Here is a 13,927-nt window from a genome sequence, read left to right on the forward strand (position 1 = left end):
GGATATTGAATCCCCATTTTATGAATGAGGAAACCGAGAAGGTAAGTGACTTGCACAAGGTCACGCAGTAAGCAAGAACCTTGCTTCTCCTAGGGCTCCACTAGGCTACGCTGCTTCTTAGTCATCCTAAACATAAATCTCCCTTTTACGCATAAATCAGAATCCAGCAATGAATGCAAAATTATTTCAAATTCAGCCTTATGAACTAATGAACAAATAACTGAGAAATGCTTTCAAAGTTACTCTCAGTCACTTGGCCCCCCAAGAAAGCACAGCACTGTAGCAGATTCCATTGGGAGGAGAAGAGTTTCAATCCTCAAGAAGCCTAAAATCGAATGGGGGAGATGGGACACACCCGAATCACCACAAACAAAAACAGACAAGTGAGCACTTATAACTGTCGTTTTGGTTAAAAGATGCCACTATCTGATGCTGTAACCAAGTGGCTGGAAAGACCAGTGTGTGACTGATGAATACTTCCATCCCACTGGCAAGTAAAAATTGTGTCCTACCATGCTTATCCTGCCTCTACCACTTGTCTGTGTGAGATCTTGGGCAAGTCACTTAACTTCTCTGTGTCTCAGTTATCTTACCTGTAAAATGGGGATTAAGACTGTGAGCCCCACGTGGAACAACCTGATTTACCTTTATTTACTCCCAGCACTTAGAATGGTGCTTGGCATATAGTAAGTGCTTAACAAATACCATAAATATTCAATTATTATTTATTTTACATTTGCCCCTTGTAGAACGGTTTGCTGTTCTCCCTCCTGGAATTCCTATCTTCTCCAAATCTCTGCTTTAAATCACCTCGGTCTTGGAGTTGTACACTAGTCTGCTGGGCTGATGTTGCTCCCAAATGCCTTCAGCTATGACACACTTTCTAAGGCTCCCCAGAGTGAAAGCTGAGGTGCAGAAAAAGGGGGCAGCGAAGGCAGTTACATAAGGATGGGGGACAAGTCACTGCCAAATTTTTGAGATCCTTCAAGTTCATGATTGGGGACTTAAACTTGGTGAAAGGCGATTGGAAGTCTGAAATGCGGGGTGGGAGGGTATGCTCTGATTTAGCACTTGGAGATTACTATGTTACCTGTGGGCTAGGTTTAAGGCAGCAAACACTGATGGCAAGGGATCTAGCAGGGAAGCTGTGGAGGTGCAGTATGGCTACTCCCTGGACTATGAGTATGGCAAGAGAGGATAGAGGAGTACTCCAAAACAAAAAAAAACAAAACAAAACAAAACTAAACCCCCAAAACAAACCAGAAGAACAAGCAAGCCTTGATGAGCAATGGGATGTGAGGAGGGCCAAGGAGAAAGAACTGAAAGTGGCATGGCCAAAGTGATTATACACATGATACAGAGGAAAAGGGAATAAGCTGTGTCATATTTTTATTTGCTGTGGGTGGCAGTGGAACTTCCAAGGAACTTGAGCCTCCAAGCAGCAAGAAGTTGGGTGATTTGCTAGAAGTAGAGATGAAGATTTTGCAGGAATCTATGTATGCGTAGATGTTAACTGATTCAACATACATGGACCTCTAGACTGGAGGCTCGTTATGCGCAGGGAACACATCTGCTAATTCTGTGTACTGCAATTTCCCAAGCGCTTCGTACAGTGCTCTGCACAGAGTAAGCACTCAAAAAATACCACTGATTAACTCCAAATGTTAATGGGTACGCAGGGAGAAAAGAAACACATTCTAGGGCTTTGGGACATTTCTGGTTCACAGAGAAGGAGAGGTGTCAGTGTGGAAGCAAAGAAAGGAGCAAAGAAGAGAGGAGTCAGTGTAGAAGCAGAGAAAGGAGCAAAGAAATAGAAAATAAATGAGAAAAATTCAATGTCCCTGAAGCGGAGGTCAGAAAGAATGACAAACAGAGGTAGCATGGCCCAGTGGAAACAGCAGAGACCTGTGAATCAGGAGACGTGGATTTTAATCCCGGCTCTAACTTTCCCAAGGTTACACAGGACGCACGTGGCAGTTTCTTTATCGGTAAAAGCAGGGGTGAAAATACCTGTTCTCCCTCCCTCTTCAGAGTGGGTGATCTGCTTATATTTCATCTATTCCAGGACTATGCGCCCTAAACAAATACCTCAGTTATTTGTATTATGAAAGTGTATAATAATAATGACATTTACACACTTTTAAACAGCTGACACTATTCACTGACTTGAGCTAGACACCGGGAAAGAGAATCGTATCAGTAGTAACCTAGAGGCCGATTTCTAACGTTACCTTAGAATCAGAGGCTCATGTGGTGCCACTTGAGAGAACATCAAGTGGTACTCAGCTCAAGCACTGTACGTAAACTACTGTAAAGTTTGCTTTACTCCCATCCCCATCTCCCCTCTCTTCGTGTTCACTTGTGCCTACGCGCCCTCCCTCCCTCCCTATGCCTCTCTCACTTAGCTACAGCTCTAAATGGGTCTCCGGGGAGCTCTGGCTGCAAGCCTACGGCTTTGGAAGACACCTCTTTTCTACCCACTTTGTCCCACCCCGTGCTCCAAATGAAAAGTTGGCACCGCTCCTGCCCATGGCCCAAAACTCCAACGAGGGCATGATGCAGTGCCAAATACACAACGGCCGTTCAAAAAACGTTAATAGCTTAATTACCATATTACTAGTAGTGTTCTTTCCCATTAGTTAAGTGGCAGCTTGAGTGGCGGGGTATTAACCCTAAGCTGCTATTTCGGAAATGAGAGATTACTCCTTTCTTCTGGGTCATGTAGAAGAGAACACAAATAACCAAAAGAGAGACGGGAAGGTCTTAAATCCAAACATACTGCGGCCAACTAGAAAAACATGCTCTTTAACTGGGTAGTCCCTCTGAAGATACCAGCTATGTTTTCTCGATCAAAACCACAAAATGCTAATCTGAAGAGTAACTGAAAATGACGAGGAACTAGGCAGTCTCAGAGAACCTGAACTTCTAGAGTCCAGAAATTTGGGCAAGATGTGTCGCTCAGTGCTATAGAGTGTCCGGGTGTAACTGCTGAATGCTCAGGATAAAGTACCATGAAAGGCAAACCACCACCTCTCCAATCAACCATATACATCTCTGAATATATATTTTGCATTAAAATTTGTACTGGTATTTGTTAAGTCTATTATGAGTGGTGTAGAAATGGAGCAGTACTTGGCAAAAGAGGTAACTTTAATCTCTGTGTTTTTCGCATAACCTCTCTTTATAGTAAACTCGAAATTCCATATGGTGAGGGGAGGAATCGGAGGGAGAGGGAAACAGTAAAATTTAGCTAGTGTTCTGACGTACAGTATTTTCTTTCCACCCAATCAAAAAGTAGAATTTACTAAAAATATCTCTGGGGAATATATCCAATTTCCACAGAGGAAAGTACAGAGATTTGGTTTTGGACTCAGTTCAGTTTTTCCGATTTTAAAGGTCAGAAAAAAATATGAAAATGACAAGACAAGGGTAAAAGTTTCAGGGTGGATGCGTGTCTTCCTCCCTTCCTACCTTATGCACAGTCTTATCTGCTTAGAAACACAAAGACACTCCAAGGAAGACCAATTGAAATATTTCTACCATTCATATAACCCTCCTCCCCACCACTGCCCCCACCCCGACCTTGAGAATTGTCAAAACAAATTTACGACCAAGTCCAGTAGTTGTGGATTTTAGCAAAACCAAAATGTAGTTCCATGTAGTTATGAAACAACTTTGGACATGGAAGCCAACTGTAAAACTGCTCGCAGATTAAAAACACATTAATGCTGTAGTATTCCCAAGACTTATCACTAAGCACCATTTTCATCATCGGTGTTGAGTCATAACAATTCATTTTTTTAAATGGCACACTAAAATTTTAATAAAACTTGATTCATTACACACCATCAACCATGGAAAGTGTGCAGTTATTTAGACTCCAAACAGCCATTCATTTTCAAACATAAAAGCTCGCCTTGCCTCCGAATTTATATTGAGGATTTTACCCTGGCACACCAACCACCAGAGAGGCTTAAAATGATCCTCTTTGGGAAGCAACGTGACCTAGTGGAAAGAGCACAGGCCTGGGAATCAGAGGACCTGGGTTCTAATCTTGATGCTGCCACTTGTCTGCCATGTATACTTTGGGCAAGTCACCTCACTTCTTGATGCCTCAGTTTCCCCATCTGTAAAATAGGCAGTAAATATCTCCTCTCTCCACACCGTCCCCCACACCATCCACCGACCCAGACTTGTAAGCCGCATGTGGGACAGGACCTGTGTTCAACCTGATTATCTATCTACCCCAGTGCTCAGGTAAAATGCTTGGAAAGCATAATACCACAATTATTATTCATGATTATTACAGTAACTTATTTGATCATCTGATTTGTTTGCTACCCACTGTTGGAAAACTGGCATTACTCCTTTAAAGAACTATGCATGAAATTACTCTATAGCTGGGGTCGGCTAGGGAGGCATAAAATTCAGAAATATAATACATAAAATTCTCACTAGAAAGAGTCCCTGTAACATGCATTACAAACTTGATTATTAAAACCTTGAAATAAGTAACCAATTAGAAAAGTGAATAAATGAATCTTTCGTTCTGATCTGTGAGATGTCCCTTGGATCATGGGGCTTTTCCTTGTGGGAAAAATTATTTTGTTTTCAACACTCTCCCTTTTGGTAATCTTAGTGAATGGTAACCCTTTGTTTTGCTGTCACTTCACTCCCTTTGTTAATATCTAGCTTTACCTGCTTTTTTTCCTCTGGGAATTATTTCTTTTCCTTGTTTGTGATCATTCAGCTCCCCTGTGAGAATCAACAGAGAGAAGCAGGCAGGTCCTCTTAGTAGTAATAGTAACAATAATATTTATTTAGCACTTACTGTGTGCAGAGAGCTGTGCTAACGAAAACAACTAAAACAAAACAAAACAAAAAAACCTCTCACAAATCTATTTCTATGTATTGCTTTCCTCATAATGAGGTTCTTGTTAAATGTCCTAAGCATTTTTAATCAAGATTCACCTGCATTATCTTTTCCATTTATACACAGTAAGATTCTTCTGATGTATTTTTTCATTTGTTTTATGTCTCACAATTTTTAAAGTTTAACACCACAAATGTGACTCACTTTGCATGAAAAAATGGAATGAAACCTAGTCTATTAAGTACCTACCTTTCTTATGCACACAGAAGCCTGAAAAATTCACTTCCAAATTTCAAGACTTCTCAAAGTTAAACATTTAATAAAACACTAATTTGAATTAATGTGTTATTCCAAAACAACCCATGTATAAACACCAAACATACATCACATGCACAGATACAATGATGAAGGAAAGAAAATTAGTACTAAAACAGTAGATACGGCTGCAAGGTTTGAGATTCTATATGTTTATACTTTCCAAGCGCTTAGTACAGTGCTCTGCACACAGTAAGCGCTCACTACGATTGATTGAATGAATGAATACATGAGTGAATCTTCTTTGTGAAGTCAAAAAAAGGAGTCAAGAGGGAGTTAGAAACAAAATGGAAAAAGGGGACAGAATCTTGGAATTGACAACAAACATAAATGAATGAGGCTTTCAACAGACTGCATCTAGCTATTGCTCACTGACCGTTAATGGAGAGTGGGGAGGTAAAGCAAATAAAGAAGGAAACTCGGCAATTAGGTATTGTAGTGATTTAGGGCCCCTGGATAGGTGAGTTTCTCAGAAAGATTTCTGAATTCAAGGACATGGTAGGGTACAAGGGCTGGGTGGATCTTGGAGCTTTATCCCAGGATGTTAAGGGTGAATGATACAGAATAAAAGTTCACCAAGTCAGGAAAGTGTGGGGGATTGCCTGGATTTCTGCTTTGGAAGAAAGGAATCTCTCTCCCTTTCCTCCTCCCTATCTCTCTCACTCTCCCTCTCTCCATCGAGAATATGTTCTGATGGGGAAGAGGCAGGTCCTTCTTGTCGGTAAGGTTGTTGTGGGCAGGGAAATGGGTCTTATTATTATATTAAAGACTCCCAAGCACTTAGTACAGTGCCCTGCACACAGTATGAGCTCAATAAATATAATTAACTGACTAGGTTTGCCAGATCATTGGTGATGGGGTTGGGTGAATTTGTCTCTTTCTCTTCCTGGATATCCATTCCACCCTGAATAGCCACTAGAAAGCAGGTAGGAAGGAATGGGAAAAACTGAGGATCTGGAGGGAACACAGAGCCAGTGAATGAAAGGAGTCCTGGAAGCTAACAATCCAATTATCTATTATCTATCCCAGCACTTAGTTCAGTGCTTGGCACCTCCTAAGTGCTTAATAAAAATAATTACCATTATTATCTAACCAGCAAAATTACTTTCTCTGAATCCAAATGTCATCTGTTCCAAAGACTGACTCACAGTCAATATGCTATGTCAAAATGTGACAGTCTCCTAAAGCGGTCTCCTGGTGGAATTCTTCAAATATGTCTAGGAACATAATCCAAGTTCCTTTATCGCTTTGAGGACCCTCCGCAACCCCACGGAACCACCTTCCACATTTTACGGTAACTGTCTGGCAGGGAGGGCTGTGTTTTCCCCTCCAGAGCTACTTTCTTCACCTTCTCAAAAAGTGTGTACATGATATAACTCGGATTCTTTCATACAGAACTAGACAGATGTAAACTTTATTAATACTTTAATTAAAGCTTAGTGGTGCCCAGGTGTACCCAAAAACTATTTTTGCCTTAGGGAATCTTTTGTTCCAGAAAAGATTTGGGGGGGGGGGGGGGGGTGGGGGAGGAAGAAAAAAACATGGAGGTGAAAAGGGGAAATGTCTCATCGTGGAAGCATTCAGAATTCCTTGCCCTACTTCCCCTTCTTTCATACAACCGCTCTTAATCCCTCTGCTTTAATAACCAGTCTTTCCCATATATTTACATCTTTGAACCAAAGAGAGTACGAACAAAACAAGCAAACCCTCCCAACAAAAATACTCAAAACAAAGAAGTGTGAAATACCCCTTCAACGGGCACCAAACTTGAAATGTGAACCATAATTTTACACATAAGAAAAAAGCTTAAAATTAACTACCTTAGGCTTTTCAGAGTCTCTTTTGTACTTCTCAACATTAGAGAAAAGCATCTCAAAGCATGGTTTTGCTTACTCCAACAAAAATCCAACATTTTAAGTACTTCCCTTCATAATTATTTTCACTGCCCATAGAGTTATGGTGGGATAGACAAGACAAAATGTTCTGCTGTTAATGTAACTACTATATGAAAAAGAACAAAAATGTATAATCCTTTGAACTTTCTCCTTAACCATAATATTGTGTTACTCAACAACTCAACATTTCAAGTTTCTACTGTACCAACTTAGGTATTCTTAAATCTTAGCTTTAAAATGCAAAATTAGTTTACCGTAACATACCTTTGATTTTTTGTTCAGAGGCCTAAAAAAAAAAAACATGTAAATTCAGAGTTATTAAAATTTATTTTCCATGCATAATATTCACATATTTTAAATCATTCACCTTTTAAAAATATTAGGAATTAGAGCTGAAGAGCCATTTTCCTCCCTCATTCCCTTCACCCCCACAAACAGAACTTGAAAGACATTTAAAAGAAACAAACTGAGGAGAAATATGCCAGGCTTATGCACTATCACTAAAACCCTATTACAGCCAATTAAGGAGTTCCATTTATTTACATAACTAAGATCATTAAATTTAGGTATCTATTGAATCAGTGTTTGCAGCTGCAAAAAAAAATCAGTTTTCTTAAAAGCAATGAAAGAAGTCAGGAGTAAATGAAGTCTACAGATGCTCTTTTAGAAAATTTTACAACTGGCTCAGAGAATACAAGGAACATGAGTTTACTTGTTTTACCTGCGAAGTGTTAGGCTGCCTTAAGTACAGGAACTAAAATATTCATTCGAATGAAGGACAAGAAGCATGGCAAAATGAAAGCAAGAATAACTTTCCAAATCTATTTTACCCATTAATTTAATTCTCCTCTGCTAGCAACCAGTACCTAAAATGAACAGGATGTGGCAAAAGTGTTGGAGGAGTTTTACTTTCTTTCCTTCCCTCTTGCCTATTATGTGCTGAGGATCAAAAATGTGCAAAAGGCAGGAAGAGGAGGAGGAAGCAAGGGTGTGAATAATCAAGAGTTGGCTGGAGATGGAAACATAAACATGTCCAATTACAGTGGCTGGTAATAAGCTGGAATAAGCAAACTATATGGCAGACAATGGAGTAGTTCTTTGTTATTCCCAGAAAATTAAAGGAAGATTAATTAAATAAATCTTGTGCTGAAAAGCACAAGAATCACATAAAATGACTTAATGTTCTAGGCACTATACCCAACAGTAATAGTCTTTCTTAGGCTTTATTTTCTGAAACCACAGGTTTAGATATAAATGTGGTACTTTATATTGGAAAACGAAAATAAGAAAAATCCAGAGCTTGACACAAAATCTCTAATGGGCCACCCACAAATTTTCATGTGCAGCGAACCAAAACTTTTAAATTATATTTCTAATTTACTAGACTTAAACCACTTATTAAATTACTAATGACCCCCCAAAAATAATTTTACTGCTCTTTACCATAGAGAATGGCATTTACTATAAGTGTATTCCATTACTTGCACTACTATGCATGTTTGCTTTAAAAAAAAAAATCAAAACAGCAAAGAACATATTGCCAACATGCAATTATTCAGGAATGCTTATCCCCCGGTGGATTTTCTATGCACACTTTGGTTTCTCTTCCTCCTTCCCCCTCTTGATCATTTCACTATTCGATTGGATCCAACAGAGAGATCATAATCAAAACCAGTTTACCTTAAAAAAAATCTGAGGCAGGAGACAGTAAACCTAATGGCGAAAATGAGTTTGGGCATTACTTTCATACCCTTCATTTCTTAGATAATTGAAAATTAGTAATAATTAGAAAGGAAATGCATGCATTCTTGTCATGAGTCACAGAAATTCCAGATACAGCCAAGAAATGACTATTAAAATTCCCTTATCTTTGACCATTGGCATTTCTCCATTGACTTTTAATAGAAGTCTCATTAAGAGACTTCTCAATTATGAGAATGTGTCTCATAATTTAAGTTATGAGACACATCATATCGTGCATTGAACTAAAAAAAAAATTACTATATCAAAAGAAAACTCATCTAAGATGAAAATGTCAGTCAAGTTTCAATGAGTGTTCCTGGTAGAGTTAAAGTCAATTTTGTAGTAAAAGTTGTCTTCATTACATAATTTGGATAGAACACAATGCACGAGTTAGGTTACATTCTTCCCACAGCATAACATCAGTTTGGTTACAACAGGACAAGTTTACCAAGTAGATTCTGTCCAGGAAGAAAGAGTTGAATGCACAGAGTTTGTCCAGACATGAGGCGGTTCTGCTTCCTGTCCTCCGCCTCAGCCTTTTCAGGTGTGGAAGCACAGTGATCAGGGCCATTCATTTACCCCTTTTCTTGAGACCGTCCTCTCTGAGCTGTTTTGCCTCTAGACCGTTGACTGACCATAAGCATCTTGTTTAAGGGAACAAGAATTAACTCTGGTGAGTAGAGTTCCTCAGACTGATAGAACACTAAGGGACGGAGTGTGACGGGCCTTTAAGGCCTGGGCTCCATTTTGCCTGGCCATGCTGCCATTTACTAAAGGCAAGCACATCACGCATCCTACAGTGAGCCCTACCGTCTAATGGGGGAGATGGACATTACAAAATGTTACATACAGGAGAAGCAGCGTGGCCTGGTGGAAAGAGCATCAGACTGGGAGTCAGAGGACCTGCGTTCTAATCCTGGCTCTGCCACCTGTCTGCTCTGTGACCTTTGCCAAGTCACACAACTTCTCCGTGCCTCGGTTACCTCATCTTTAAAATGAGGACTGAGACTGTGAGCTCCGTGTGGGACAGGGACTGTAGTAGAGTGCTTAGTACAGTGCCTGGCACAAAGTAAGCATTTAAACACCATTTAAAAAAAAAACACAAAAAAAACCAAATCCTAGTTGAATCCCAAAATGAAGTGGGAACACAATTCCCCAATGCTACAGTGGGGTTTTTGGTGGCTTGACAGGCCCCTCGGGGGGAAAAAGGGCAATCCCTGTTCTATCCCCACAGAGTTCAGGAGCTGGGGCTAAAGCCCAGGGCAACCCAGGGCATGGATCTGGGTTCTCGTGGATATGAAATAAGGAGGTGTGTACGCCAAAACTCTGCAGATCACTCCCATGAGGTTATTTAAGCCATGTGGAGATCCCAGTTGAACACATGGCATCTGAGGAACACGGCCACTGTGGACAAATGCTCTTGTCAATCCATTCAATCCTAGGGCCACTACTACTGAACGAAACCAAGGAGGCTCAGGTACCCCTCATGCCTGGGAGGCTAAGGGCACGACTGCGCATGTGAGTTGAGTCTGCACAAAAAGCTTTTCCCTGCCACTGTGAATTAGAGGAAAGAGGGAAACATGAACTCATTGCTAAATCAGCATGGTCCAGATCCCCTTCTGATTCCAACTGGTCCCAAGCCAGACTCAGAATCCGCGACTGGGAATGAGATTGAGAGAGGAAAACCCAGCTACTAGGGATCTCCATTCGGTCAGAAGTGGAAGAGTCCTAGTTCTAAAATGATGTATCCTAACCCTGTCTGTCACCATCTGGGGGTCACGTATCCAATAAGGGGAAGTATTCCTATGACCCAACTAGAAAACTGCAGTAAATGCCATTAACTGGAATGCGCCCAAACCTAATGACATTCCTGCTGAAATCTGCAAACAGGGAGGTCGCATATGGCTCAGATGTCAGCACGGACTTTTTCTTAGTATAGGGAACATGGAAGAAATGCCAAAGGCTTACCAAAGCACTAGCAGCATCGGCAATTTTTATGGTACTTATTAAGAGGTTGCTAGGTGCCAGGTGCCATATTAAGCACTGGAACAGATATAAGATAATCGGCATTTTCAAGAAGAATGGTAAGAGAACTGGAAATGTTGCTTCTCACTGGTCTCCACTAATGGCAAGAGCCTTCTGGAGCCACTCAACACCATCTTGTTGATTTAGCAACACTCACTGAATCATAATATGGCTTGAAACTGCAAAATGACAATTTAGGAGAAGGGCAACATACAAAAACATTGCCCCTCCTGCTTTTATAAACAGTAAGCTTATGGGTGATAAGTGCTTATTACAGTGCTCTGCACACAGTACATGCTAAACGTACACCACGGGTGATGATGAAGTTCACCGATATGTGAAGGCTTAGGACGCCAGGCTTGTTGCGACAGATCTCGACTCCTTCTCCCCACCAACAATGGAGTGAAACAGGATCCTGTTCCTAGTCCATTATTACTCTACTTATATTACAAATGATAATAAAGTAGGGACCTGAGAACCAGTGGAATCTTTAAATTACAGGGGTAAAGGTTACTGAAGCAGCTTGGCCTAGTGGAAGGAACACAGGCCTGGGAGTCAGAAGACCTGGGTTCTAATCCTGACCCCGCCACCTGTCTGCTGTGGCACCATGGGCAAGTCACTTCACATTTCTGGACCTCATTTACCTCACCTGCAAAATGGAAATTAAGACTGGGAGCCCCATGTAGAACATGGACTGAGTCCAACCTCAACTTGTATCTACCCCAGTGCTTAATTCCATGTCTGGCACACAGCAGCACTTAACAAATTCCATTAATAAGTATTAAAAAGGTTACAAGCATCACTAAAAGTCCTGAGGACAATTATCCAAAGGAGACAGTAGAGTGGTTAGTACGATAGGGCAAAGAGGCTGAGAAAGGTTCAGTATCCAAAGATAGGGAGACTGGACAGATACTGTCTTAGTTTGTTAGCTCTGTGGTTAACTGAGCTGTGGAACACACACTCAAGAAAAGGACATTCAGATGATTGTGAAGCACTTTAATTTACAGGTTAACAATAAACTTCAAATGGTTAACCTCTAACTGTAAGCTCGCTATGGGCAGGGAACATGTCTGCCAACTCTGTTGTATTTTACTCTCCCATATGCTTAGTTCATTGCTCTGCACATAGTAAGAGCTCAATAAATACCACTGATGATGATGAATAAATACCTCTGCTTGAAAGGCAGAAGTGAAAAACAAGTGGATATTTTTAAAAACAAGGGTGCACACGTTTGTATCCCCCTCTAGACTGTATGCTCACTGTGGGCACAGAATGTGTCTATTTTGTTCTCTCCCAAAGGCTTAGTACAGTGCTCTGCACACAATAAGCACTCAGTAAATTTGATTGGGCAAAAGCAATGCTAAACATGTTAGCTTCAGATTAGATACAATTCCTTTCCCACATAGGGTTCACAGTCTAAGAGCTAGGGAGATTAAGGTTAGTTTGGGGTTTTTTGGGCTCATCATTTTCACTTTCTCTAAATCACTTTGAAGTTAAGTTTAAATTAAGCCTATCCTTCAGTGAAGCTTGATGCAGGAAATACACAAAAATCCTAGGTGTACTAAAAAGGATGAAAGCGTTCAGATTAAGATAGTTTTAAGATTGAAGGTCAAAGATAAATCATTGCAAAAATGACCAGCTAAGGTACTTAGACATCTATACATTATGGCTCCAAACTACAGAAGTAAAGAGAGAAACTTACCTTTCGCGGAACGGACAGATTAAATATTTAAGGCTCTTTTTCTTTTTTTTAAACACCTTGCAAGATTGCTACATCATAAACATGACACTGGGATGCACCCTAATAGGATCTGGTTCAACTATGGCAATGAAACAATTTTAAAAAACCAAAAATCAAGCCAAACAAATGGAGCAATTTTTCAAATTCAACCCATGCTTAGCTAAGTTGCTCGAGTCAACCGATAATACCAGTATTTTACAATATCATAAATTTCATCTGCACGGTACCTTCTTTTGAGCAGCTTCCTTCTTCTTCTTGTCGTCTTTTCTCTTTTTCCTTTCTTCCATCAACTGTTCTTCCTCTTCTTGCACTAAATCCCTGAACAACACAGGTTGTAATTAACTTTCCAAAAGTGTGTCTTATATTAGAAACATAATCATTTAAACCCATTTTAGGAGCATCAGCATGTCTAAAAAGGATAACCTCTCCTTTTGTTCACTGCAAACCAGGGGACAACTGCATTCAATCTAAATCAGGAGGATAAACATGCGCTTATTTCCCTATTTACTAAAGCAAAAATGGACATTTTTTTTTAAATGCAGTGCTAAAGTGAACCATCAAAATTAATGAATTCGTCTGAGAGGAGCTCCTCTCTTATCCGGTAAGCTCACTTGGGGCAGAGAATGTGCCTGTTATATTGTAGTACAGCATTCTGCAAACAGTAAGCGCTTAAATGACTGACTACAAATGTAGACAGCTACCAATGCACACATTTTTTGCCATAATGCCAGGTGACCATTCGTCATTTACAAGGTGATTAATTTTAATGCATGTGCATTTTAATTCTAAGCATGAAATAAAATAAGAATTCATGGAATATAAATCGATCCTTTCCATTATATCTAAACATGACCCAACTGACCCTTATATAGTAAAGCCTTTATACAAAAAACCCACCACTGATCAGTTTGGAGTTCCTGCACATCGTTCCCCCGACACTTGTAATGGACACTTTGTAATGGAGCTTTGGGCTATCCATCTTTTTGGATTTGTTTTCCTTCCAAATTTCAGTTGTTTATTGATGCCCACGGCACCCAGCCCACCCTCCGTAAGGAGAATGGACTTTGATGCCCAGTTTACATACTTCCTTGTGGACCAATTCACCACCCTCCGAGGAAGCTTTCCCAACCTTGTGGATGACCTCAGTAACTCCACCACCTCTGGCTTTCCCTCCCTCCCTTTCTCTCGCTTTCTACCACCTGTTCTTCCAAAAAGCCATCACCCAGAGCATGCCTTTGATCTTGATCATCCTGCAATCTCACCTCCACAACCTCTATCCTGTTCGCACTTCGAAAGTTCTATTTTAAGCCCTTCTGGAATATACCCCATTGATTC

General features: G+C 40.4%; 1 protein-coding gene across 1 annotated transcript in view; it reads right to left on the bottom strand.

Annotated features, from left to right (window-relative positions):
- The window catches only part of TNRC6A (trinucleotide repeat containing adaptor 6A), a 75,155-nt gene extending 62,301 nt beyond the window's left edge, over positions 1-12,854 (bottom strand). The window contains exons 1-3 of the mRNA XM_007656278.3: positions 12,820-12,854; positions 7,348-7,369; positions 4,699-4,755 (exon numbers count right to left, since the gene is read on the bottom strand). The gene's annotated coding sequence lies outside the window, so the exon portion shown is untranslated. The remainder of the gene's footprint in view (positions 1-4,698; positions 4,756-7,347; positions 7,370-12,819) is intronic.
- Positions 12,855-13,927: the final 1,073 nt, after the last annotated feature.

Source organism: Ornithorhynchus anatinus, chromosome 2 (genome assembly GCF_004115215.2).
Source record: "Ornithorhynchus anatinus isolate Pmale09 chromosome 2, mOrnAna1.pri.v4, whole genome shotgun sequence".
Lineage (NCBI taxonomy): Eukaryota > Metazoa > Chordata > Mammalia > Monotremata > Ornithorhynchidae > Ornithorhynchus > Ornithorhynchus anatinus.